The following is a 26701-nucleotide window of genomic DNA, read 5'->3' on the forward strand; positions in this document are numbered from 1 at the left end:
TCAATATTTTGAGAAAATATATTGCAGAGTATAGAAGATTTCAAGATTTAATTACACTAACCAGTGAATTCTCCTAGACCAGGCCTTTTTTTCTCTTTGAGATATATTTTTACTGTTTAAATTTTCTTGCATGTGATTAATCTGTTCAGGTTTTCAGTTTCTTCTATGTTTACCCTTGAGAGGCTATATGCTCTCAGGAATTCATCTATTTTTTCTAGATTCTCCAAAGTAGCAGCATGGAGTAGTTTCTTGTAATGTCTCATACTAAGGGGTGGGTTGTAATTTCTAAGCACTTCCCCCGCTATATTTTCCCCTCATGTGTCAAGCTAAGGGCTTATCTGTCTTGTTTATTCTTTCAAAGAATCAGTTCCTGCTTTAACTGACCCTTTGTATTGTTTTCTTTTGATTCCTGTATCATTGATTTCTGCTCTAGTTGTTATATTTTCCTTCTTTTCTGCTAGTTTTGGAATTTCTGCTTTCCTAGTTTTTTTTAAAGATAAGTTTTACATTATTGATTTGAGGTTTTTCTTTTTTTATAAAGACCTATAAATCTTTTTTTTTTGTTCTAGGTCTAACTGTGCTTCTGCTTTTTTTTAAATATATTTTTTATTTAAACACCTTCATCTTGACCTTAACATGTCTTATTATTGAAGCAAAACCCTTTAGTTCTTGAATATATTGGTTTCCATTTATAATATACTCTCTTCCAGGTTTTCCTCATGAATTATTTTTAGCTACAACTTGGAGATAAGTAGATATATTCTTTTTTTTTATTTAAACACCTTGATTACATACATGATTGTGTTTGGGTTTCAGTCATGTAAAGAACACCACCCATCACCAGAGCAACATTCCCATCACCAATGTCTCAAGTCTCCCTCCTCCCCACCCGACCCCTGCCTATACTCTAAACAGGATTTCCATTTCCTTCATACATTCTCATTATTAAGATAGTTTGAAATGTAGTTATTTCTCTAACAAAACTCATCCCTGTTTGTGGTGAGCTTCATGAGGTGAGCTGTAACTTCCAGCCCTTCTCTCTTTTGTGTCTGAAAATTATATTATTGCAAGAATGTCTTTCATTTTTCTTAAAACCCATAGATGAGTGAGACCATTCTGCGTTTTTCTCTCTCTCTGACTTATTTCACTCAGCATAATAGATTCTGTGTACATCCATGTATAGGAAAATTTCATGACTTCATCTCTCCTGACAGCTGCATAATATTCCATTGTGTATATGTACCACAGTTTCTTTAGCCATTCGTCTGTTGAAGGGTATCTTGGTTATTTCCAGAGTCTTGCTATGGTAAATAGTGCTGCAATGAATATAGGTGTAAGGAAGAGATTTTTGTATTGTATTTTTGTGTTCCTAGGGTATATTCCCAGGAGTGGTAACACTGGATTGTATGGGAGCTCGATTTCCAGTTTTTGGAGGCATCTCTATATTGCTTTCCATAAAGGTTGAATGAGATGGCATTCCCACCAGCAGTGGATAAGAGTTCCTTTCTCCCCACATCCCCGCCAACACTGTTTGTTCTCATTCTTTGTGATGTGTGCCATTCTCTGTGGTGTGAGGTGGTATCTCATCGTTGCTTTGATTTGCATCTCCCTGATGATTAGTGATGTGGAGCATTTTTTCATGTGTCTTTTGGCCATTTGTATTTCTTCTTTGTCAAAGTGTCTGTCCATTTCTTCTCCCCATTTTTTTGATGGGATTAGATGTTTTTCTCTTGTAAAGTTCTGTCAGTACCTTGTATATTTTGGAGATTAGCCCCTTATCTGATGGGTATTGGGTGAATAGTTTCTCCCACTCAGTGGGTGGTTCTTGTATCCTAGGCGCTATTTCCTTTGAGGAGCAGAAGCTACTCAGTTTAATATATTCCCATCTGTTAATCTCTGCTTTCACTTGCTTGGAGAGTGCATTTTCCTCCTTGAAGATCCTGTAGACCTATACTTCTATAAAGTTCCCCATTAATACTGTTTGCTGTGTCTAATACATTATTTTATCTCTATTATCTTGCATTTTGATTAACTCTTAAATTGCTTCTCTACTTTTCTCTAGTTGTTATTTAGCATCATTTACTTCAGTTTTTAAGTACTGGAACTTCCCCCCATTCTTTTTAGGTTTATTTTAACTTTCATAGCATTGTGATTTGTAGATATGGTTGAAAAATATTTTTCTGAGTTTATATATGTTTGTGTTATGCCTTAGTATGTTATCTATCTTGAAGAATATTTTGTGTGCACTAGCAAAAATGTATTGATATTTCTGAGAGTGAAGAATCCTATATATATAAATTAGTACTGGATCTTCTAGTTCATGATTTAAGGGTCTTGTTTCTTTTTATTAATTTTATTATTTATTAAATAAAATTTATTAATTTTATTAATTATTTATTGTTTTTCTGTTAGCAATCTCTTACTAAAACTTTGTTGTCTCTTCATTTGGTGCACGTATTGAAAATAAATCTCCTATTTTACTGAATCTTTAACTAGCACACAGTAACCATCACTATTTTTTTTTATTAATTTCTTTGTATTGAATGCTTCTTGGTTTGATATGGTTTTATTATTGGAGAATTTAGTCCATTAAATGTCAGTCCACAAACATTCATAGATTATTGGTGTAAAGAACTTTATTGTTATTTTTCTGTTGTTTTTTTTGGTTTGGCAAATTGGCAAATTGGTTGTTTTTTTAATTGGCATTTGCTTCTTATTGTCAGTGTTTTAGTAAACTTTGCAAGATTGGTTTATTTGAACTAAATGACTCCAGCTCTTGTTTGTTTGATGTTTTGTTCTTATCTCAAATCTAAATGAAAATTTGTAAGGTAGTAAAATTTAGGTTGATCTTTATCTATTAGTTCTTTGAATTTACCATTCATTTTGCTTGTATGATTTTATCTGAGTGGTCTGTTGTGATTTTATTATCATTTCCTTATATTTGAAGTTTATTTCTCTCTTGATGTTTTATATACTCTCTCTTTTGTTCAAGCCATATTGATTACAATGTGTCTTGGTGTTGTTCTGTTCTCTCTCTCTCTCTCTTTTTTTTTTGTTGGGTCTCTCCTGGAGGTGTTTGGGAGACAATATTCTTTAATAAAGATCACATACAAGGATATAGTGAAAGCATACAGAAATTCACAAAAATATAATTTTATAACATAATGGAATATACACATAATTCTATATAATTTTATAATCAGTCTTGAAGATTCACTCAAGGTAGGCTGCATATAAGGTATTTGTCATAGTATATCTACTATCTCTCCAGCAACAGTAGAATTATTTTTACTGGATTTCAAGATGAGAGAGATATCAAGCAATCTAGTAAGAATGGAAGGGTGGTGAGTTTGGTATGCGCCCAGTTGGAAAAGAAAGCAAATAACATTTGGAGCAGGAAACATTTTGAAAGGTTAACAGTTGCAGGTTTTTGTTATTTAAAGGAGCATTAAGATTTTGGGATCCTAGGAGATTCTAATGATTATTGATCCTTAAGTAGAAAAAAAAAGAAACAAAAAAGCAATGTGAGGGTCTAAAAATCGATTTTTGCTTTTCTGGGGTTGTTCAGTGCCCCTGTTTTAGTGAATGTGAGGCAATGATGAACAGCATTTAGGGAGTGTCTTGGAAAGATAGTTTTGGGATGATACCTCAGAGAGGGAGACAATCTCTTCTAAGGCAAAGTGACTCACTTTTCTTTTGAACAGTTACCAAAATAAGAGTAATAACAAAAATGATGGAGAAAGCAGGTTACAGAGTTCTAAAATTTCAGTGATAGGAATGTGAAAGCTATTAAACTAAAAATGCTTTTTTGCTGGCAGATGAAACTTTTAAGTTCTCCATATTCAATGAATTTGGGGGTTCACCAAGGGTGAACTGTAGAGAAAAAAAGACTTGTTGAAAATGTAAACCAAGTCCTCAAAAGGGAAGTCATTTTATTTTAAATTAGGTGTTAAAACAAGAGTGTGAGGTAGAAAGCAAGTAATTCTAATGAATCTTCTTTGTCCAGAAATTTCAGGCTCCCAATATGTCTATGAAGGAAGTAACTATTTATTGAGACCCCTTTCCCCAAAGAAAAGCCAAGATACACTATATTTCCACAAGTCATCTAGAAACATCAATTAAAAATATAAGACCACACATCACTGAACAGAAATGAGTGGACTCACTGTAAATACATGATAAGTTCACGGAGGCATCAAAGGAGGAACAAATCGATTTTAAGGTTTCAAAAAAAAAAATCTTACGTCTCAAGAGTTTACAGTTTGGCTGAGTGATTCTTTTCAGTAAGGCCAGAAGTCTCATCTCTGTACACTGCTTGGCTAGATCTATTCAGGCATCTGTTAGCAAGACCAGCTGAGCTTGGCCAGGGGGGCTGGTCCCAGTTGTGAAGCTACAGCTCTACACCATGTACTTTCCCATTTAATAGCAGCCCTCTTGGGCTCGTTCTAGATGAAGTTTCTGTATTTTAGCAGGTCTCAGATGTTTTGACCTCAGAATTCCCTTACTATTATTATATCATTGAAGAGCTTTTTTTTGGAGTTAGAACAATTGCTACTCTAGTAAAACCTAAAGTTGAGAAATTATTATATTAGGCATCCATTGCTGTTATAAATATAGTAGTAGACAGAAAAATTATAATTCTATGTGTAACATATCTCTTGGAAAAACTTCTTTCTGAGAAGAATGAGAAAAGGCATTGTTTTATAATTTTTAAAATGTCTGACTCAATAGGTAATAAATATAAGAAATTACAGTTTGTAGAGGTTCTTAGCATAAAAAGAGCTCTTTCAAAATAAAGGTGCATGAATTCTAAATTTCCTGAAAGCATTTTTGAGCATTTGAAATTATTTCGGTCATAATTAGAGAATGACTATATTTGAATATTTCATAAAACTTATCATGGTAACTTTGGGGAAAAATTAAGAATATATAAAGAATAACAGACTGTGATTTTTCCTCCAAAGTGCACTATTCACAGTGAATGTTAAAAATATTTCCTTTAATTAATTAATTTGTTAGTAAAACAACAAAAAGCTATAATTTTTGGGCCTGTGCCCCAAGTCACTTAGCGTTCATGCCAAAAATGCAACAAGTGAAACTTATAATCATGAGAAGTTTTTCTCCTAAGGATCTGAATAAATGCCTGGTTGAATTTGGTAAAATTATATTCTTAATTTACAAATACCCATTTTATTGTAAGAATTTGTTTAATCATTTAAAAAATTGGGCCAAGTTTTTTGAGATTTTTCTTATTTCAGAAACTTCCTCAAAGCTGACCTTGCTTTCCCCATTGACCTGGGCAATAATTCCTCAGAAATCAAAAGCTTGACTGCTTAGCCAGTTTGGGAGTGGCATTTCCTCAAGTTTTCATTGGAAGAGAATTTGAGTTCTAACAAATTCATTTCAAAAAGAATGAACTGACCTTTTTTTTAGCCAAATGCTATATACAAAGCTTATTATAAATTCTTAATCAAAGCAATACAATTGAGAAGAAAATGAAAGTAAATTTTAATTTTTCCTTTAAAAAAATCCCATTAAATGCTGCATATCTTCCTGCTTGACTTAGAAAAATAATGAGCAATAGTATCCATTATGGTCCTTATTTATGGTTACATGTTACAGAAAATCTGAATTTAATGGATAAGTGACTTAGAATTTGATTTTAAAGTATAAAACATTTTAAATTATGTAAAGCACCCAGAAGAAAAGGCCATCACAATGTTCTCCAAAGCACATGGCTGTTATCAATTTAGTTTTTCTGAATGCATTCAATTTTATTGACATCATTATTACTGTAATTATTATCATTATTATTATTAGTGCGTGTTGGGGCTTCATGACTGTAGTTAGAGGCCTCTAACTATTCAGGGACCAATCCCAGTGGTGTTTGGTGCTTGGAGAATTCACATTTGGAGCTGGAGATGGACTCAGGTTGACTGCAGACATGTCAAGCATCTCCCTTTTTTTATAATCATTCTGGTCTTTTGTTGACACGGTTAATATAAATGTGTCTTTCCCTGATTTGACTGCATTTATTTTTACTCAGAAAACATACTACTGTTCCCTTGTAATGGGTTCGGCTCGGGTTGTTAGGCACATTTTTACCTGAAGAAGGCTCTGTATTTAGTCATACACAATGATTTGCTGCCCGAGGTATCAAACCAGAGACCTCAGAGGGAGAGAGGTATGAGATGAAAGGAAGAAGCCTTATATCCTCCCATGCAGTTATGGCTCAGCATTTCCTTCCTCTTGCCCCTGAAAGCTACGTGTAGTTTGTACTGTTCCATGGGCTTGGCTCTACAGGGAGGATAATTCTGTCATTTCCACAAGGAAGATGATTTTACTGTGGACAGTTCTTTTGTGGGAGGAGGAGATTGGACAGGAAACTCAGTCTGAGAGCTAAATTGAAATATTTCCTCTGCACAGTCCTTCAGTGATGAAGTTGTAGCAATGGCTTTACAAAGAATCATGAACATCTGTCTGTTTCTTCTCTAAGTACCAATACTTGCATATAGTATCTGATCCTACACCACTGGCTCCACCAACTTGGAGTGAGTGGGAGGTTGAGAATGTAGTTGCTCCATCTGTCATCACAGAGCATATCACAGAGACATGCTCAGGAACAATGTTTAAGAAACTGGATGTTATAGTATATCATATGCACATGCCCATGTAAGTGAATATGCCTGCAAGATAACTGGAAGACATATGAGCAAATATTTTGCTTGCATCTACAATAGCTCTGTGTACCACCTTTGCCCCTAATGGACCTCAGGGAACAATTAATACTGAGTGCCCTTGCAAAAATGGATCATAACATGACACCCTTTCTGCATCCCAGCAGAGGGCACTTTCCTCAAGTCCATGCCATCCTGCTGCAAGGTTCATTTCTTAGGTGTGGCTGCTCACACCTTGTCCTGGAGAAAAGTAAACCTGTAGTCAGGGTTGCGCTGAAATTGTTGCTTATACAGAAACTCTCAACATTAAGTCGGTGCTGCTGTGAAAGAAAGGCATATTTCAGTGAAAGTTAAGGGGTTTGGGTTGGGACCATGTATTGGTTACTCAGGAGCCCTGTGAAGTTTAGCAAGCTCCTAATTTTGCATTGGCAGCGACTGATTTTACATGGATCAACTGAAAAAAATTTTAAGTACAGAGCAATTGTTTTAATATAATTTTTATTTTAATCATAGTGGCTTACATATCGTTCACAGTAATATTTTAAGTACTTATTAACATTAAATCAGGGGAATTCCCATCACCGAATTGTCCTCCCTCCACCTCAGTTCCTGTCCTGCCTCCCATATCCTCTACCCTCACCCCCGGGGCAGCTAGAATGAGTGGTCCCCTCTGAGGTACAGAGCAATTTTTAAATGTAATTCTTTTCGAGGAAGGCTGGAAGATCCAGGTCACGACATGAAGCTCACCACAAAGAGTGATGAGTCCAGTTAGAAAAATAACTACATTGAGAACTCTCGTAACAAAGTGAATGAATGAGGGAAGTAGAAAGCCTGTCTAGAGTACAGGCGGGGGTAGGGTGGGGAGGAGGAAGATTTGGGACATTGGTGGTGAGAATGTTGCACTGGTGAAAGGGGGTGTTCTTTACATGACTGAAACCCAACTGCAATCATATTTGTAATCAAGGTGTTTAAATAAATATATTAATAAAAAAGAAGAATAAAGATAAAAAGAGAGACAGCTCCACATACTTCATTTGTATTAAGTAATCACTAGAATAAGTCAGTGGTCATCCCTGAGCATAGAGAGAGCCAGGAGTAAGCTCTGAGCACAGTGGTATGGCCCCAAACCAAAAATTCTGCCTACTTATCTTCCATATTACTTGTACTTCTTTTTCTTTATCAGTGAAAGGCATGATTCATGAAGGAGAGAGGGAGAAAATGAAGTAGAGAAAATGAAGAATCACTTAGAAGACATTTGTGCTGTTGTGAAGTCTGAGATGAGTTGAGACATTTTGTATTTCCATTAACTTTTGAACTTACAGGAAAGAGGAAAATTTTCACATCAAAGTTTTCATCTGGACTTGATTAAGTGGACACAAATTGATATTTTCTGATTCAAATAAAACACAAATATCAGTTATCATATGCTCAAGAATTTAGTAGGAACATCCTGTTTATCGCACAGATTTCTAGCCAGTTTTAATGTGTCTGATTTTCTGAGTTTTTATTTTCTGTTAAAATGATTTGTCTTCTAGATAATTATTAGGAGAAAGAGAGAGAGTGAGAGAAAGAGGAACACACCAAGATTGAGGAATGAAACATAGATGTTTTATAATAAAATGAATACTTTCTTCACTTGAAGAACTTTGGGTTTCACCAGGGTTTCCATTTATACTGAGATGATGAAACACTTACTTATTCTTTACTTTATTACATAATACTGATAATTATTAGCCACTGATCATTGAAAGCTAGTTTACAAAGAAATACCTAAAATATTTTTTGTGTGGAATAAACATAGGCCTTTACATGTAAAAAAATACTGTAGAATCATCATTTCCTTTAAGTTTATCAGTCAATCTGATATTCTATCCCAAGGAATTTAAAAATCAATGTTTGCTTTATGTGTAGAAAATTGAACTAAGTACTTGGGTTCATCTAAAGCTACTTGGTCTGAACATCTGCATATATTAGAGATGAAGTCAAAAGTGTATGAAAATGGTACTACTGGAACTTGGGGAAATTGTTGATACTGCTTATCTTTATAGTTACAATTTATAGCACAGGAAACTCCAACATTTTAATTAAATAAATTTTCTTGTTTCTTGATTTTGATATTGTGCATGCTTTAAATTTGAGACTAAGGGATTTGGCCTAAAAGGCAGTTTTAAGCCTCCCAGGCAAAAGGATAGAGTAGCAGAAGTTCCTTGAAGACTTTCTGAGTGTCAGTGTTGTGTTCATGTTCACACCCAACATGTTTCCATAAAGGCAAAGACATAGCACATCGGATATTATCTGGATAATTTATGGAAAAAGACAGACAACAAAGATCTCTGAGAGAAAAAGTTAGGGCTTGAGGTACCTAAACTATGCACATTCTATGTAATTAAGTGATTACTATTTTATCTTTAATTATAATTACTTCATTTAAAAGGTTTTAGTTCCTAAATTTCATCTACCCATAACAAAGTACAAATGTTTCTACATCATGGATTTAATAATTGGCATGCTTAAGTAATACAAATGACCCGTTTATTTCTTTTTGCAGTCATAATGTCATTTTGCAGTCATAATACTAACCCCAGAAAAAATGTTATTAAATAAATTCTTATCCATTTCCTTCTGTCTTTGCCTCTATTGTTTCTTTTTAGTCTGTTATATATTGACTTGGTATTGTCAGTATGTCCGCTCTTGGATCCTTTGCTGGTACTCTGCTATAGGCTGGAATGATGAAAGCACAGAAATATTATCTATATAAAAGCCCTTTTAGCTTTGGTGACTCAGTCATCAAATAATCTTGACAACTAAACAAAACAATAAAAATAACAATGCAGCAACAATAATCCTTTGTGTTTAAACTTTACACATATCAAAAGACTAGATTCTTAAAAACCCTGGAGGGACTTTAGAGATTATCTAGCTCAGTTTACCCATGTAATAAAAATTTTTCCCACAACATTTCTGTAATGGTCATCTATATAACATAATGTTTTCTCAGTTTCATTTGAATACCTGTAGAGGGTATACTTTGTATGACTCTAATAGGTTCTTTTTTCTTTTATTGGACCCAAAAATGTTTCTTTATTATTCCATTTGGTCCCACTGTGTGTGTGTGTGTGTGTGTGTGTGTGTGTGTAAGAATTATTGAGTAGTTCTAATCGTGCCTCCATGGTTCAATTTGAATGTCATCAATTTTATCCAACCTTAAAAATTCCAACGTCAAGATAACTATTCTTAAATTCACTAATGTAAATAGTTTTATAATTCTAGCTCAGATTTCTAATACTTTCTCAAATAGCATTTCAATTATTTCTCAGTACCTTTTGACATAAAACTTGTAGAAGTCTACATTTACAATGCTAAAAGTGGGAGGTAATAATGCTAGTGGTAAGAGAACCAGTACTCACAAGCTTTTTATATTAGGCCTTCTTAATACCTTTTTTTTGTTTGTTTGTTTTTTGGGCACACCTAGTGATGCTCAGGGGTTTCTCCTGGTTATGTGCTCAGAAATCACTCCTGGCTTGGGGGTCCTTTTGGGACTTCAGGGGATCAAACCACTGTCTGTCCTAGGTTAGGGAGCGCAAGGCAAACACCCTAGGGACTGTGCCACCACTCCGGCTCCTTAATACAATTTTTTTTTTTTTTTTTGGTTTTTGGGCCACACCCGGTAACTCTCAGGGGTTACTCTTGGCTACGTGCTCAGAAGTTGCTCCTGGCTTGAGGGACCATATGGGACACCGGGGAATTGAACCGCGGTCCGTCCAAGGCTAGCGAAGGCAAGGCAGGCACCTTACCTTTAGCGCCACCGCCCGGCCCCTTAATACAATTTTTAAGAAAAAATAATATTATAAAGGAACATCTTACTTTAGATGAGACTTTTATGTCAGAAAAACACAATAGAGATTTAATATTTGAGGTCTTAAAGTTTGAGTATGTAAATGTCTTATGTATCCTCTACATTAAATTGGCACAAGACAAGAATAGGAGACAAGATATCAATAGTTATACCTTCAACTATAATGTAATATGTTGTGACTGAATGCTTTCTTTGCTGAAAACATTTCTAGATTCAAGTTAAAATTCAACATTTAATATTTTCTTAAATGCATTGATTTCTCTCTTCTATAATTCTATAGAGCCTTGATTTGAAGCTCTCCTTTACACATCGAGTCTGAGAGGTTTTATTAATGGGCTCATAAGGTTCCAGTATTTATATATAATGAAACCGACAAAAAATACTGTTAGTCTCTTTTTAAATAGAAGGAGTACTTTCTCATGAGCAAACTATTTCTGCCTGAGAGGTATAATTTCATCTTGTACAGTCTACCTTCTAAATGTTACTTTTCATGTTGTAATGAATTCAAAAGGAAACTCTACCCTTTCCTTTAAATGACTCATGATGTAATGGCTTTGCAGATTAAAAGCATGATTTGACTAATGGGTCTCATTTGTACTTGTAAGGTGTTTATGTACTTCATCATGTTCACCGATTGGACACACCACAGACTATAGAGCATGTTCTAAAAATAGACCTTATGAAAAGGCTGGTTTTAGAGCCAGAGGTCTCATTCTAAGAAATTGGCATTTATACATTAAATTATAATATATAAATTTTATATATTTATAAATTATATATTTATAAATATATAAATTTACTACTATTATAGATGGATAGAATAGAACCAAAAATGAAATTGGCAGCTTTATGGAAGTTTTAAAGAGTATCACTATCAATTGCTAAGTACAAAGTAGTATAACATAGATAACAATACTGCATATTTGACACATTGATTTTTATTTTTACATGATAGGCAACTATATTTTAGAACATTAAATATGCATTGAATCTCTTTATTGATAATTTTAATTAAAAATTGAATTCATTACAAAATGGATATGATGAAAGTTAAAAAGAAAGCAGGTTGGAAAGAAGTAGATAAAACAGTTTTACCACAAAATTTTGTAATATAAACATATTATGATGATTATAAAGACTTTCCTTATAAAACTTTTCTTAATAATTACATTTACTTTTAGGAAAATCAAAAAAGAAGGCAGAGACTGGAATGTTAGTTTTAAGGCACTACTGTCCCAAATTTCATGTAGTCAATTTTATGTTTTAAAGTAGCATATTGGTTTTTTTTTACTTGCTAATTTTTCAGTAGGCATAAAAAATGTAGAAATTTCAGTTGCTTTGTTCACTTTTTCTGAAGTTATAAAAGAATTGCTTTAATTTGAGCATATGAAATTCTAGTATTTCTAAAACATGGAACAGAGATACTTTATGATGTTTAGATATGAAGTAGATAAAGCACAAAGTCTCTGTAGCATGTAGTCACAGGACCAGATAAGATTGACTGTCTAAATGGCAATAGTCACACTCATAGTTTCTTAGAAATGTCGATTTATGCTCTATTTACATTTCTATTGGAGGAAAACTTCAGATTTAGATCTTTGTGCCAAAACTAGAGCATATTGAAAGTCAGATATCTATCTGTCTGTCTATCTATCTATCTATCTATCTATCTATCTATCTATCTATCTATCTATCTATCTATCTATCTATCTATCTACCTGCCTACCATCTATCTGTTTTATCTATATATCTAATCTTTGATCATCTCTATCTCTTTATCTAATTTATATCTCTGCCTATCCATCCATCCATATATCTGTATAAAATTGCTGAACTTGACTAAAACAAAATTACTGTTTCCATCTTCCACTTAATTTTCTATGCCCATCACTTCTTTTCTTTTCTTCTCCCATCCATCTGAATGAGAATTTTTCATAGAGTATTGTTTCTCTAACTGTTGTGTTTATAATAATTCATCTATATTTGTCTTCATGAGTAGGCAGCAGTGAAAGAATGAGAGAAGAGTCAGTTGGAGAGCAAATAAATTTTTACTCCTTTGTTCTGAAACTTTACTAGTCATAGCTAATATTAAGCCTTTGCCATAAGTACACTGTGATATTTTGGCATAAGGAGTGCTGGAGATAATCAAATGTACCTGTATAAAAGAACTGGTAAGAAAGGATGTTCCTGTGTCCCCTGAGCACATTTGGAAAATGATTTCTACTTATCAGAGAGGATTTGGAAGTTACTGTGAAAAGGTGATAATTACAGTGTTAATTGCTTATTAGTAGTCAATTCCTTATCAAAACAATATAAAACTGTAGGAAACCTGAGTTCTGAAAAGAAAAACCCCACCTGTCCTCACCCTTTTTTTTTTATAGGTTCTTGGGCAGGCTGAGACCGGAAGAGGATATCTACTGTGTTCACTAGAAGGGAATACAAAAATTAAACATCCAGTTCATATCTGTACACGAGTTCATTATGTTCTGTTCTTTGCAGGGAAATGAGGAAAGTTAGCAGTCACTAGTTGTGCTCAAAGGGAAATCATTCCAGGAACAGATTTTCTGTATTTGATGGGGTTTATCCCAGAGAACCACAGTAGACCAAATAATACAGATGCAAAAGGTCACAATAGAGCCCTGACAAGAGAAAATGGAGCCTACATGAAATAAATGAATTTTGAAAACTCAACCACACTGCCCTCAACACCACAAAGATTTCATTTTTCTCTGTACCCCTTACAATATTGCTTCATTATGTGCCTAATTGTGCAGATACACAAACATTGAAAAGTGGTTCAATCTTACAAACTACGACATTCAGAAAAACATTTCCTGCTGACCTAAGAACACTTTAGAATATTAAGCAACAGGCTGCATTGTAAAACAGTCATTGATGGAATCAGCAGATCTACGTGTTAGTCTGAAAATTTTTGTTTTACCAAATTTGAGATTTCAGCATCATCTCTCTTTGCCTGATTCTTTTTTTGTAAAATAGAGATAATTATTGAAGTAATGCTCAAGGAAAGACTTTGTGGACACAGAGTTGTGTCATGTATTATGAGTGTTAGGGATGAAGAAGTATAAGAAAACATCCTAAAATTTAATTTGCTTATATAGTGAAGAGGAAATAATAGATAAAAGAATATTTGGGGAAGTCAGAATTTTGATAAAATGGTCAAATGGTTTAAACTGTTAAGTTGTCATTAAATAATGATAAAATGGTTTAAGTTGTCATTAAACAGTTAATATTCATCTGCAGAATCACAATTTTTTATTTATTTATTTATTTATTTATTTATTTATTTATTTATTTATTTATTTATTTTTGGTTTTGGGGCCACACCCGGTGACACTCAGGAGTTACTCCTGGCTATGCGCTCAGAAGTCCCTCCTGGCTTGGGGGACCATATGGGATGCCGGGGCATAGAACCGCGGTCTGTCCAGGGCTAGCCCAGGCACCTTACCTCTAGCGCCACCGCCCAGCCCCCAGATTCACAATTTTTAAATAATGTTTCTGCATTCAAGTTTAACCAATACAGCCACTTCCCTGTTGAAAAGGTAAATTTAGTTATTCAATTCAAGCTCATATAATTATTCTATTTTTACATTATAAATTTGGCATTGATATTTAGACTATTCAAGATGTTCTTGCTCTCATTGCTCTTTCCATCTATTTGATTGAATTTTGAATTCTAAAATAAGTCAATGGGGCTGGAGAGATAGTATGGAGGTAATGTGTTTGCCTTGCATGCAGAAAGTCAGTAGTTCGAATTCTGGCATCCCATATGGTCCCCCGAGCCTGCCAGGAGCGATTTCTGAGCTTAGAGCCAGGTGTAACCCCTGAGAATTCCCAGATATGACCCCCAAACCAAAATACATAAATAAATAAGTAAATAAATAAATAAATAAATAAAATAAAAATAAGTCAAGATGACTCATCTTGACTTTTGAACTATTTCTTTCTACTTTAGATTTATAAAATCTACCACACCTTCAAAAATACTTTGTATAGACTATATCTTACCAGAACTTCATAATGAAGCATTCAATATTAATTTAATGATAAAAAGAGTATGGTGAAGAATAAGAAAAACTAGTGATGACAAATATTTAAGCCTAAAATGTTATTATCACCACCTCTGAAGATAAATTGGTGCACATATTATAGAAATCAGGATGGAGATTCCTCCAAAACACAAATAAGAATTCTGTTCTAATCCAGTTATCCTATTTCCATTTTGGGTATTTAATACCCCCCTGTAACCCTTCACTGCCTCACACACAGAGAAACACTAATCAGAAGAGAAAGATGCTTATTGAAACTTTATGTACAATAGATAAGAACTGGTAAAAAAAAATCTGTATTGTCCAGTGTTTGGAAAACATATTAACACGTCACTGAATATATATGTAGCTAAATAGAGCACACACCCTGATTTTCCCAAAACAGAGACTTTGGCTACCTAAGCTTGATTAGATGCTCACCTAGGCTTGATTAATATTAGATAAGTACTTTTATCTGTTAACTATGTGTCCCCACTCCTCGTCCTGTAGATTGAGCCTGGTCAATAAAGATCATATGTGGAGGATAGTCAGCAGCTTGGTCCATAAGGCTGGGAGCCCCCTGATAACATGATTTTCTCCCTTATGTCTTATTTTATTAATTCTTGCAGTGCTTCTGTTTTAGACCCAAGGTTTTTTACCAGAAGTTGTATTATGGCAGATGGAGCCTCTACATATATATAATGGTTTTATGCAGCTATAGAGAATGATCCACTGATGCCACTTATTACAACATGAATAAGTCAAATGAATAGTACAATAAGTGAAATAAGTCATAGGGAGAAAACTTTATCCTTTAGGGTTTCACATATGTGTGGTATATATAAAACAAATAAAGTAACAGTTAAACATTATAAATTTTGGGACAAATTTATGGTTGTCAGAGATAGTGGGAAAGGAAGTAGAAGGGGAATGGGGTGTTGATTGTTAGGAGTTGCAGTCCATATTTGTTCTGACCCTGGAATGGACAGGTCAGCAGCAAGGGCATTGCACAAGAAACTTATGAATTCATGGAAGAAGGAGCATAGTGCCAGAGGGTTGAGCAGCCTCTTAGATTGAACTGAGACAGCCAGCTCCCCCTGTACCTCTCTGCTGCTTTTATTAGTCAATGTTAACAGAACTAAGGTAATTCACCTGAGGGGTGGTTTGACATAGTTAAGGGTACTTATAATAATTAAATTTTGGTGGGCTCCTAATCAAGCCTAGGTGGGTTTTATAACTTAAAAAGGATGTGAGGATGAAAGGGAAAGCAGGGTGTGACCTGAGAATCTGCTACAGGTGTCTACAAAAGAGGAGGAATGGTTTTGTCTTTAAATCAGGACAAAGGTGGAACATGTTTATATTCAGTAATGTTATAATGTTATAATACAGTGGTAAAGAATATGTTTCACAGAAGAGACCGTTGGCTTGTTCTTCAAGCCATGTTCTCTCTTGAACATGTGTTCTTTCCTTTATCTACTCTCACATCCTGTTTTTGGGGAGTTGTTTTTGTTTTTGTTGGACCACATCCTTTGACACTCAAGGGTTACTCCTGGCTACACGTTCAGAAATCACTCCTGGCTTCGGGGACTATATGGAACTCTGGGAATTGAACCACTGTCTAGGTTAGTGTGTGCAAGGCAAACACCCTACCGCTCAAGTAGGCCCCTACTCTCACACCTTTTTAAGTAAGTTTCATTCAGCAATAACTATTTTGCTTCACTAAACAAAGGACTGGGGGAATACTCTTTACACCCCTAGACAACTGAATCACTATCTCAAGGTCACCTGATACCTAACATATGCTTTTCTAAGATGAACCAAACTTAGAATATCTGACTCCCAGGCAAAGTTTTGTCTATGAGATTATCCTTTCTAGCTTTCTTGTTATTAACTAACCAAGAGATAGTGAAAGTAAACAGTAACTAGCAATTGCCTCACTCAGATAAGTATAATAGGGTTAGTAAAGAAGAGGTAGAAACTTGAAGATAGGACAAAGAGGAATGTGTAGCTAGAGAATGTGTTCCCCAAAAGTTAAAGCAGTTTGCCTAGAAAATAACTCAGGGATCTAAGAGCCCTTACTGCTTTATGTATGAGAAATGCTTCAACTAGATTGCTGTATTTCTCTTCCCTTAGGAGATCTTGTTTTCCCCCTGGAGGCAGTTCTCTGCTGTAGAACTTGTCAATGGTGAGAAATATTTTTGAGTGTTACATATGGGGAGAAGGTGGTGTGATTCAGGCATCTAGTAGGTACAGAAATTATTATGCCAAATATGTGCAGGATATGCCTCACAATAAAGAATTTTCCAAACTCAAAATTTTCATAGTTTAAGAGTTAGAAACCTCTACCCAAAGGAAGATATTTTCAAGTGGTAAGTTTCATATCCACCTGACATGGTGGAAGAGAAATTCAGAAGAATTTCATGACAAAGTTAAGCAGGACAATTAGTCATGATGGTATAACTGAAATTCATCCAAATTGCTTAATTCCTATTGTAAAGGTGAACAAGCAAAAACTAGAAGTCAACAAGATGTCTTTTATTATAAGATCCATATGAATCAGAATCTCTGTGGTAGGCCTATGAACTTTCCATCTTGACTGCTTGCAGGATTAACTGAAAAATTTTGATGCAGCCATTTAGTCATGGATCCCAATATTTTTATTTTTTTAGGCTATGGCTGAGATTTGGATCCATAGTCAAAGTTGAAAACCATATGTGGGAGACAAGCTGGGAACAGGAGTGGAGGGAGGACAACATTGGTGGTGGGAAAGCCCTTCATTCATTGTCACTATGTACTGTAAATAATTCTGTGTAATGAACTTCAGTCACAATAAAAAATAATAATAAAAAAAGAAAAAGAAGAAGGTGGTGGAGGAGCAGGAGAAGGAGAATGAGGAGGAGAAATTGATATTTTTGCTTTGTGAATGGACTTTAAATTTTTGATCCAGTTAAATAAAAAGAAAGTAGTCAGAAAAAAAGAAAAGAAAACTGATTTAAAGAGCATTTGACTTGAGCATATAAATAGAAGCATTCTGCTTCAATCTTAGAGCTTCAAGTTTTATTTGAGGGAAGAGTCATAATATATAGCAATGTATCACATGCCTATCTTATTTAATGCTTACATTTAAAAAACTACATTGGTTTCTGGGGCACATACATGGACATAACTACAAAATATTGCTTTCCTTGATTTTAAGAATAAATTTCTCTAAAATGTGTGGCCCACTCACACTTGATAGAATATTCAGGCAATATTAATAGCTTTTTAAAAGTATGTCTTGTATTTCCTTATTGCCCTCTTGACCTTTATTTGACCCTCCCACATACACACATTTGTAAAGCTACTGATGAGGAAACAGGGTACAGAGATTAAGGCCTCCAGATTATACAGGAAATCAGGGGGCAGATAGCAATCACATTTCCAGCAACCAATCCAGCAATCCCACCTAAACCCTGCATCCGGAGTTCAGGGCAATCCCTGCCAAACTAAGTTTTAGATGAAATAAAGTAAAAGCTGTCTTGCCCATTTGAAGAAACTCACATAAATGCAGTCCACACATTCCCATGAGAGAATTTAGCTTTTTAATTTTGTTTTTTTTTTCATTGTTTATTTTCTATTTATTAAAGTAGATCAATGTTCAACAATATTCACAAGTTTCAGATGAGTACAAATAAACTATTAAACCTAAATGGGGTAATAAAGATAATATTTTTCAGATTTTTCTTTTGGGGTTTTATGGAGTCACACCTGACAATACTCAGGGGTTATTCCTAGCTTGGATTATATGCAGTACTGGGAATTAAATTAGAGTTGGTCAGTCAAGGCAAGTATGTTATGTTCTGGACTAATTCTCTGACCTTAATGTCCTTTTCTTCTTTAATTTGTTTTAAACAGGGACCGCTTATTTTCTTTCCATTTTCAGAAAATCCTCCTTCCACCCCACTCTTATCTACATATTAAGAATTGTTTACAATTCTTTAAAAATAATATAGTATTATTGTTTGCATAGAACTTGCCTCAAGCACATAATACATTGTGTCAAGTCTTCCTTTTTGCATGAAAGAAATTACTAAAAGTAATTTGTGAAAGATATTTGAAAACTTTTGATGACAAGTTTACTGAGAACATGAGTATGAAAACTACTATCATTTCTGATTCTAGAATCCATTGCGGAAACTACGCCGGCCCAGTGGGGCCCAACTGTGAAAAACTGTGAGTGCTACCTGTGTATGTCTGTCTACTGTCCTCTTGCGTGAAACTCTTGGGAGTGGGCCAAAAAGAGGCTCCAGCAGAGCACTCTTTCTAAGAAAAGAAAACCATCGCAACAAGAAGAAAAAAAATTACACTAAGAACTGTGCTATATCACAGAAGCAAGCATTTCTCTCCGGACTGTCTTCTCTGTTGCATGCTTGGGCCTAAGATTTGGTCCAGGGTGAGGCTTCATCCACGGAGGACTCCCCTCCCTTGGAGGCAAGTCAGCCCATCCAGAAAGGGCGGAGCCAGAGGAGTGTGCTGCCTGCATCATATAGCCAATGAATACCACCACAACACGTAGAAAAACCCACAATACAAGTGTGAAAATGGGGAAACAACGCAGGCCAGCATCAGACATAGAGAATGAAGATGACAATTCTGATGACCAGATAATGACCAACCAACTAATCAACCTCTCAGATAAGGACTTAAGACTAGCAATATGGAAGATGCTCAATGGACTCAAAGAAACCATGGATAGAGTTGAACAGAACACTAATAAGAACAAAGAAAATATGAATACAGAAATCACAAAACTCAAACTAAAATAACATGTCAACTAACAGGCCTGAAAAAGTCAGTAAATGAAGTGAATGACAAAATGGATAAGCTCTGGGACAGGGTATCAGAAACTGAGAATAGACTTGATGCTGTGGAAGATGAGATACATAACAATTCCATACAGCAGGAGAGATTGGAAAAAAAAAACTTAAAGCAAATGAGCAGACAATAGAAAAATTAGTCAAAGAATGGGGACAGATGTAAATAGAAGTCTATGATAAGATCAACAGAAACAACTTAAGAATCATTGGAGTCCCAGAGACCCAGGAAGAAAATTTCCAGAAAGAATCAATGGTCAAGAACATCATTAAACAGAAACTTCCAGAGCTAAAAAATATATGTGATCAAATCCTGCATGTTCAAAGAGTACCAACCAAAAGAGACCCCAGAAAAACCACCCCAAGACACATCCTAGTCACAATGACAAATCCCACAGATAGAGACAGAATTCTGAAAACAGCGAGATCAAAAGGGGAAATTACATTCAAGCAAACATCCTTGAGATTTAGAGCAGGCCTGTCACCAGAAAAACTCAATGCCAGAAAGCAGTGGTGGGATATTGTGACAAGACTGAATGAAATGAATGCTTCACCCAGAATACTATACCCAGCAAAATTCACTTTCTGGTTTGACGGAATAATACATGGTTTCACAGAAAAAAAACAGCTCAGGAAATTTACAGACACAAATCCAGTCTTAAGAGAAAAACTGAAAGACCTAATTTAAGACAAGACTAACCAAAAGACAACCAAATTTCGATATAAAAATGGCATTAAATATCAGGACAATTTTTTCTCTCAACATCCATGGACTAAATGCACCAGTCAAGAGACACAGAGTGGCTAAATGGATCAAAAAACTCAATCCAACCTTCTGCTGCCTACAAGAAACGCACCTGAATAGTCAGAACAAACAGACTCAAAATAAAAGGCTGGAGAAAAATTATCCAAGCAAACAAAACCCATATAAAAGCTGGAGTGGCCATAATAATTTCAGATAATGCAAACTTTATACTCAGGAAGGTTGTAAGGGACAAAGATGGACATTTTATATTAATCAAGGGGTATGTAGAGCAGGAAGAAATAACTGTCCTAAACATATATGCACAGAATGAGGGGCCATCAAAATATTAAATACAACTGTTGACAAAACTGAAAAAGAATATCAATAACAACACAATAATTGTGGGCGACCTATACACGGCTTTGTCAACACTGGATAGGTCAACCAGACTGAAACCCAAGAAGTATATACTAGACCTGAGGAGAGAAATGGAAGAAAGAGGCCTAGTGGATATATATAGGACACTCCAGCCCCAGAAACCTGGGTACACATTCTTCTCCAATGTACATGGGACATTCTCCAGGATAGACTACATGCTGGCACATAAAACATACCTCCATAATATCAAGAGGATAGAAATTTTGCAGACAACCTTCGCTGACCACAAGGCTCTGAAATTATTTGTGAATTCCAAAGGGACTCAGAAGAAAAACTTTAACACCTGGAAGTTAAACAGCCTCATACTGAATAACCAGTGGGTCCGAGATGAAATCAAGGAGGAAATCAAAAGGTTCCTGGAAAGAAATGACAATAAAGACACAAACTATCAGAAGTTATGGGACACAGCAAAAGCCTTACTGAGAGGAAAATTTATAGCTTTGCAAGCAAACATCAGGAAGGAAGAAGGAGCTTACCTGAGTAGCTTAATGACACAGCTAATGGAACTAGAAAGTGCTCAACAAAAGAACCCAAAAAAAGGAAGACAGAAGGAAATAACAAAGCTGAGAGCAGAAATCAATGAAGTGGAAACCCATAAACAATAGGAAAGATCAACGAAAGCAGAAGTTGGTTCTTTGAAAAAATAAAGAAGATTGATAGACCACTGGCAAACCTAACAAAGAAAGAGAGAGAAACTTGATAAGTCATATTAGGAATGAAAAAGGAGAGATCACTACTGATATGACAGAGATTCAAAGGGTAATCAAAAACTACTTTGAGAAACTCTACGCCACTAAAAATGAGAACCTGGAAGAAATGGATAAATTCTAGGATTCTTATAATCTTCCACGGTTGAAGGAAGAGGATGTAGCATATATAAACACCCCCCTCACCATTGATGAAATTAAAACAGTAATCAAATGTCTGCCGAAAACAAAAGCCCAGTCCCAGATGGATTCACTAATGAATTCTTTCAAACTTTCCAAGAGGAACTACTACCAATCCTCGCAAGACTCTTTCATGAAATTTAACAAATGGAAACACTTCCAAATAGCTTTTATGAAGCCAACATTACCTTGATACCTAAACCAGACAGAGATGCTACAAAAAAAGAAAATTACAGACCAATATCAGTGATGAATGCAGATGCAAAGATCCTCAACAAAATCCTGGCAAATAGGATTCAATGCCTCATTAAGAAGATCATCCACTACCATCAAGTATTTTTTATCCCAGGAACGCAAGGATGGTTTAACATCCATAAATCTATCAACATAATACACAACATCAATAACAAGAAAAATAAAAATCACATGATCATATCAATAGATGCAGAGAAAGCATTTGATAAGGTCCAACACCCATTCTTGATCAAAACTCTCAGCAAGATGGGAATGGAAGGAACCTTTTTCAATATAGTTAAGGCCATCTAACACAAGCCAGTGGCAAATATTATCCTCAATGGAGAAAAACTAAAAGCCTTCCCTCTAAAATTTTGCACAAGACAAGGCTGTCCTCTCTCACCACTCTTATTCAACATAGCACTGGAAGTACTTGCTATAGCGATTAGGCAAGAAAAAGATATCAAGGAAATTCAGATAGGAAAGAAGGAGTCAAGCTCTCACTGTTTGCAGATGACATGATTCTCTACTTAGAAAACCCTAAAGACTCTACCAAAAAGCTTCTAGAAACAATAAACTCATATAGCAAGGTGGCAGGCTACAAAATTAACACACAAAAATCAATGGCCTGTCTATACACCAATAGTAATAAGGATGAAATGGAGATTAAGAAAACAACCCCATTTACAATAGTGCCACACAAACTCAAATATCTTGGAATCAACTTGACTAAAAATGTGAAGGACCTATACAAAGAAAACTATAAAACTCTGCTCCAAGAAATAAGAGAGGACACGTGGAAATGGAAACGCACACCCTGCTCATGGATTGGCAGGATTAACATAATCAAAATTGCAATATTCCCCAAGGCATTATACAGATTTAATCGGATCCCTGTAAAGATACTCATGACATTTTTCAAAGAAGTGGATCAGGCATTTTTGAAATTCGTTTGGAATAATAAACACCCTCAAATAGCTAAAGCAATCATTGGGAAAAAGAATATGGGAGGAATTACTTTCCCCAACTTTAAACTGTACTACAAAGCAATAGTTATCAAAACAGCATGGAATTGGAATAAGGATGGGCCCTCAGATCAGTGGAATAGGCTTGAATACTCAGGAAATGTTCCTCAGACATACAATCACCTAATTTTTGATAAAGGAGAAGAAAATCCTAAATGGAGCAGGGAAAGCCTCTTCAACAAGTGGTGTTGGCACAATTGGATAGCCACTTGCAAAATATTGAACTTAGACCCCCAGCTAACATCATGTACGAAGGTAAAATCCAAATGGATTAAAGACCTCAATATCAGCCCCCAAACCATAAGATATATAGAACAGTACATAGGCAAAACACTCCAGGACATTACAGGCATCTTCAAGGAGAAAAGTGCACTCTCCAAGCAAGTGAAAGCAGAGATTAACAGATGGAAATATATTAAGCTGAGAAGCTTCTGCACCTCAAAGGAAATAGTGCCCAGGATACAAGAGCCACCCACTGAGTGGGAGAAACTATTCACCCAATACACATCAGACAAGGGGCTAATCTCCAAAATATACAAGGCACTGACATAACTTTACAAGAAAAAAGCATCTAATCCCATCAAAAAATGGGGAGAAGAAATGAACACTTTGACAAAGAAGAAATAAAAATGGCCAAAAGACACATGAAAAAGTGCTCCACATCATTAATTATCAGGGAGATGCAAATCAAAACAACGATGAGATACCACCTCACACCCCAGAGAATGGCACACATCACAAAGAATGAGAATAAACAGTGTTGGCGGGGATGTGGAGAGAAAGGAACTCTTATGCACTGCTGGTGGGAATGCTGTCTAGTTCAACCTTTATGGAAAGCGATATGGAGATTCCTCCAAAAACTGGAAATCGAGCTCCCATACGATCCAGCTATACCACTCCTAGGAATATACCCTAGGAACACAAAAATACAATACAAAAACCCCTTCCTTACACCTATATTCATTGCAGCTCTATTTACCATAGCAAGACTCTGGAAACAACCAAGATGCCCTTCAACAGACGAATGGCTAAAGAAACTGTGGTACATATACACAATGGAATATTATGCAGCTGTCAGGAGAGATGAAGTCATGAAATTTTCCTATACATGGATGTACATGGAATCTATTATGCTGAGTGAAATAAGTCAGAGAGAGAGAGAAAAACGCAGAATGGTCTCACTCATCTATGGGTTTTAAGAAAAATGAAAGACACCCTTGTAATAATAATTTTCAGACACAAAAGAGAAAAGAGCTGGAAGTTCCAGCTCACCTCAGGAAGCTCACCACAAAGAGTGATGAGTTTAGTTAGAGAAATAACTACATTTTGAACTGTCCTAATATTGAGAATGTATGAGGGAAATGTAGAGCCTGTTTAGGGTACAGGCGGGGGTTGGGTGGGGAGGAGGGAGATTTGGGACTTGGGTGATGGGAATGTTGCACTGGTGATGGGTGGTGTTCCTTTTATGACTGAAACCCAAACACAATCATGTATGTAATCAAGGTGTTTAAATAAAAAAAAATTATGCATTAAAAAAAAAAACCAGAAATTGAGCTCCCATATGATCCAGCTATACCACTCCTGGGAATATACCCTAGGAACACAAAAATACAATACAAAAACCCCTTCCTTACACCTATATTCATTGCAGCACTATTTACCATAGCAAGACTCTGGAAACAACCAAAATGCCCTTCAACAGACGAATGGCTAAAGAAACTGTGGTACATATACACAATGGAATATTATGCAGATGTCAGGAGAGTTGAAGTCATAAAATTTTCCTGTACATGGATGTACACAGAATCTATTATGCTGAGTGAAATAAGTCAGAGAGAGAGAGAGAGAGAGAGAGAGAGAGAGAGAGAGAGAGAGAGAGAGAGAATGCCGAATGGTCTCACTCATCTATGGGTTTTAAGAAAAATGAAAGACATTCTTGCAATAATAATTTTCAGACACAAAAGAGAAAAGAACTGGAAGTTCCAGCTCACCTCAGGAAGCTCAGCACAAAGAGTGATGAGTTTAATTAGAGAAATAACTACATTTTGAACTGTCCTAATATTGAGAATGTATGAGGGAAATGTAGAGCCTGTTTAGGGTACAGGCGGGGGTTGGGTGGGGAGGAGGGAGATTTGGGACTTGGGTGATGGGAATGTTGCACTGGTGATGGGTGGTGTTCTTTACATGACTGAAACTCAAACACAATCATGTATGTAATCAAGGTGTTTAAATAAAAAAATTAAAAAATATATAAAAAATAAAATAAAATCCATTTCAATTAAAAGTGAAGACTGTTTATCAGACCAGAAAAGCTTTGCTTTTATATACCCCAAAATATATATATAATACAAAGGCAGTGTATTACAAATACTGTATGTTTCTGAAGTGTTTTGCCCAAAAAAGAGTGAGATAAATTCTGAGAGCTTAGTAACTAAGATTGAAAACTTAATGTAATCATATTTTTATTCAAATGTGCTTCATAACATTGCATTCATTTCCATGCAGAAGCTCTAAGTTGTAGGACATCCTTTCTTTCCTACTTGTTGGATTGTGCCACCTTGATTCTTTTGAAGTGGGCAAACTTTAAATGATAAATCCATTTTGTATTATCTACAAAGTATACCATGAATTATGTGACTATGCAAAGATGGACCTGAAAATAGGCTGTTTGGAGGTTCTAGTAAGGGGCTGCACCTCATCCAAGAGAGACTAGCTGAAGAATGATGTCTTCCTCTGAGTAAGGCTATTTTCTCCTACTAATCCAGGGGTGGTGAACACATGGCTCTTGAGCTGCATGCGGCTCCAGGCCAAAATGAATGCTACTCTTTGCTTCTTATCATTATTTTGTATCCTGTGGCTCTTTGCCAAGTTTGGATTTTGTTCTGCTGCTTCTGAGGAGGGACCTCTGAGGAAGGATCTCCGAGCGTGTAGTCCCTTCTCCCATCCCTCGAAAACAACTGCATGGGCCAGCTAGCAGGGGAACCTGTGTGTCACATGTTGGGTCACATCTGGTTGTTAGTTCTTAGTGTGGAGGACGCAGCACACCCTCTCCATCACTGCAGGATTTTTACCCTCACTCAAAATGGCAAAATGCATTTTGTGTTTAATATATTATTGTTAGAATTATATGCTTTTGTGTGAGTGTTTGTTTTGGAAGGTCACTGCATGCTGTAGCTCTTTGATTCTCACAGTTTAAAATTTTGACTCTTTGTGTCGAACTTGTTGGCCACCCTGTATTAATCTTCTAGTTGAGGGAGGGACATATGTGCAGTGTTCAAAGAGGAAACAGACATTTGTCTAGTCAGCCAGTCAGTCAAATTGATGCTTTGATCAATAGGGTGGCATATGCCACAGCCAGATTTCCTGAATATTCAACTCCAGAAAGATAGCAGCTATAATTGATTGGCAAGAGCTAATGGCAAACTGTGACGGTCAAAAATTTCTCTTTTATTCTTTGTACTATGGAGATTATGGGTAAGTCAGAATTACTGTCAATTGTAGTCTTTCTCAAAGTGGCTGAAAGCACTAGTTGGGGACTGTCATCATCTCAGAAGCTATTAAGTGGGGGTACATCTTTCTGTGTGTTTAAAACAGGTAGATTTTCAGGATAGCTGGGAATGAATCATTTGTCTGTCCTGAAAGGGTACAATTGGTCAAATAAATTTGGGAATTAAGGGGCAGTTTCATTTACTTTCTCTGTAAGTTAGAAATGAGGACAGTCTGAATTGATATCATTCTTTATATAAACTTCAGGCAGATTTGAAAAGACCAAAGACCCAGAACAAGGGTGACCATTTCCTGTTTGCTACTGTCATTTAGTGCTAAGTCAACAGTGTGCTGAGAAAATCTGCAGGTTGGAGCTGCATTGTGGATTGCTCAGGTTGATGTAGCTCTGAGTTACTTATCTGGTATAGAAAGTTCTTGAAACTGTAGGTGTTCC

The sequence above is a fragment of the Suncus etruscus genome, chromosome 13 (assembly GCF_024139225.1).
Source record: "Suncus etruscus isolate mSunEtr1 chromosome 13, mSunEtr1.pri.cur, whole genome shotgun sequence".
Lineage (NCBI taxonomy): Eukaryota > Metazoa > Chordata > Mammalia > Eulipotyphla > Soricidae > Suncus > Suncus etruscus.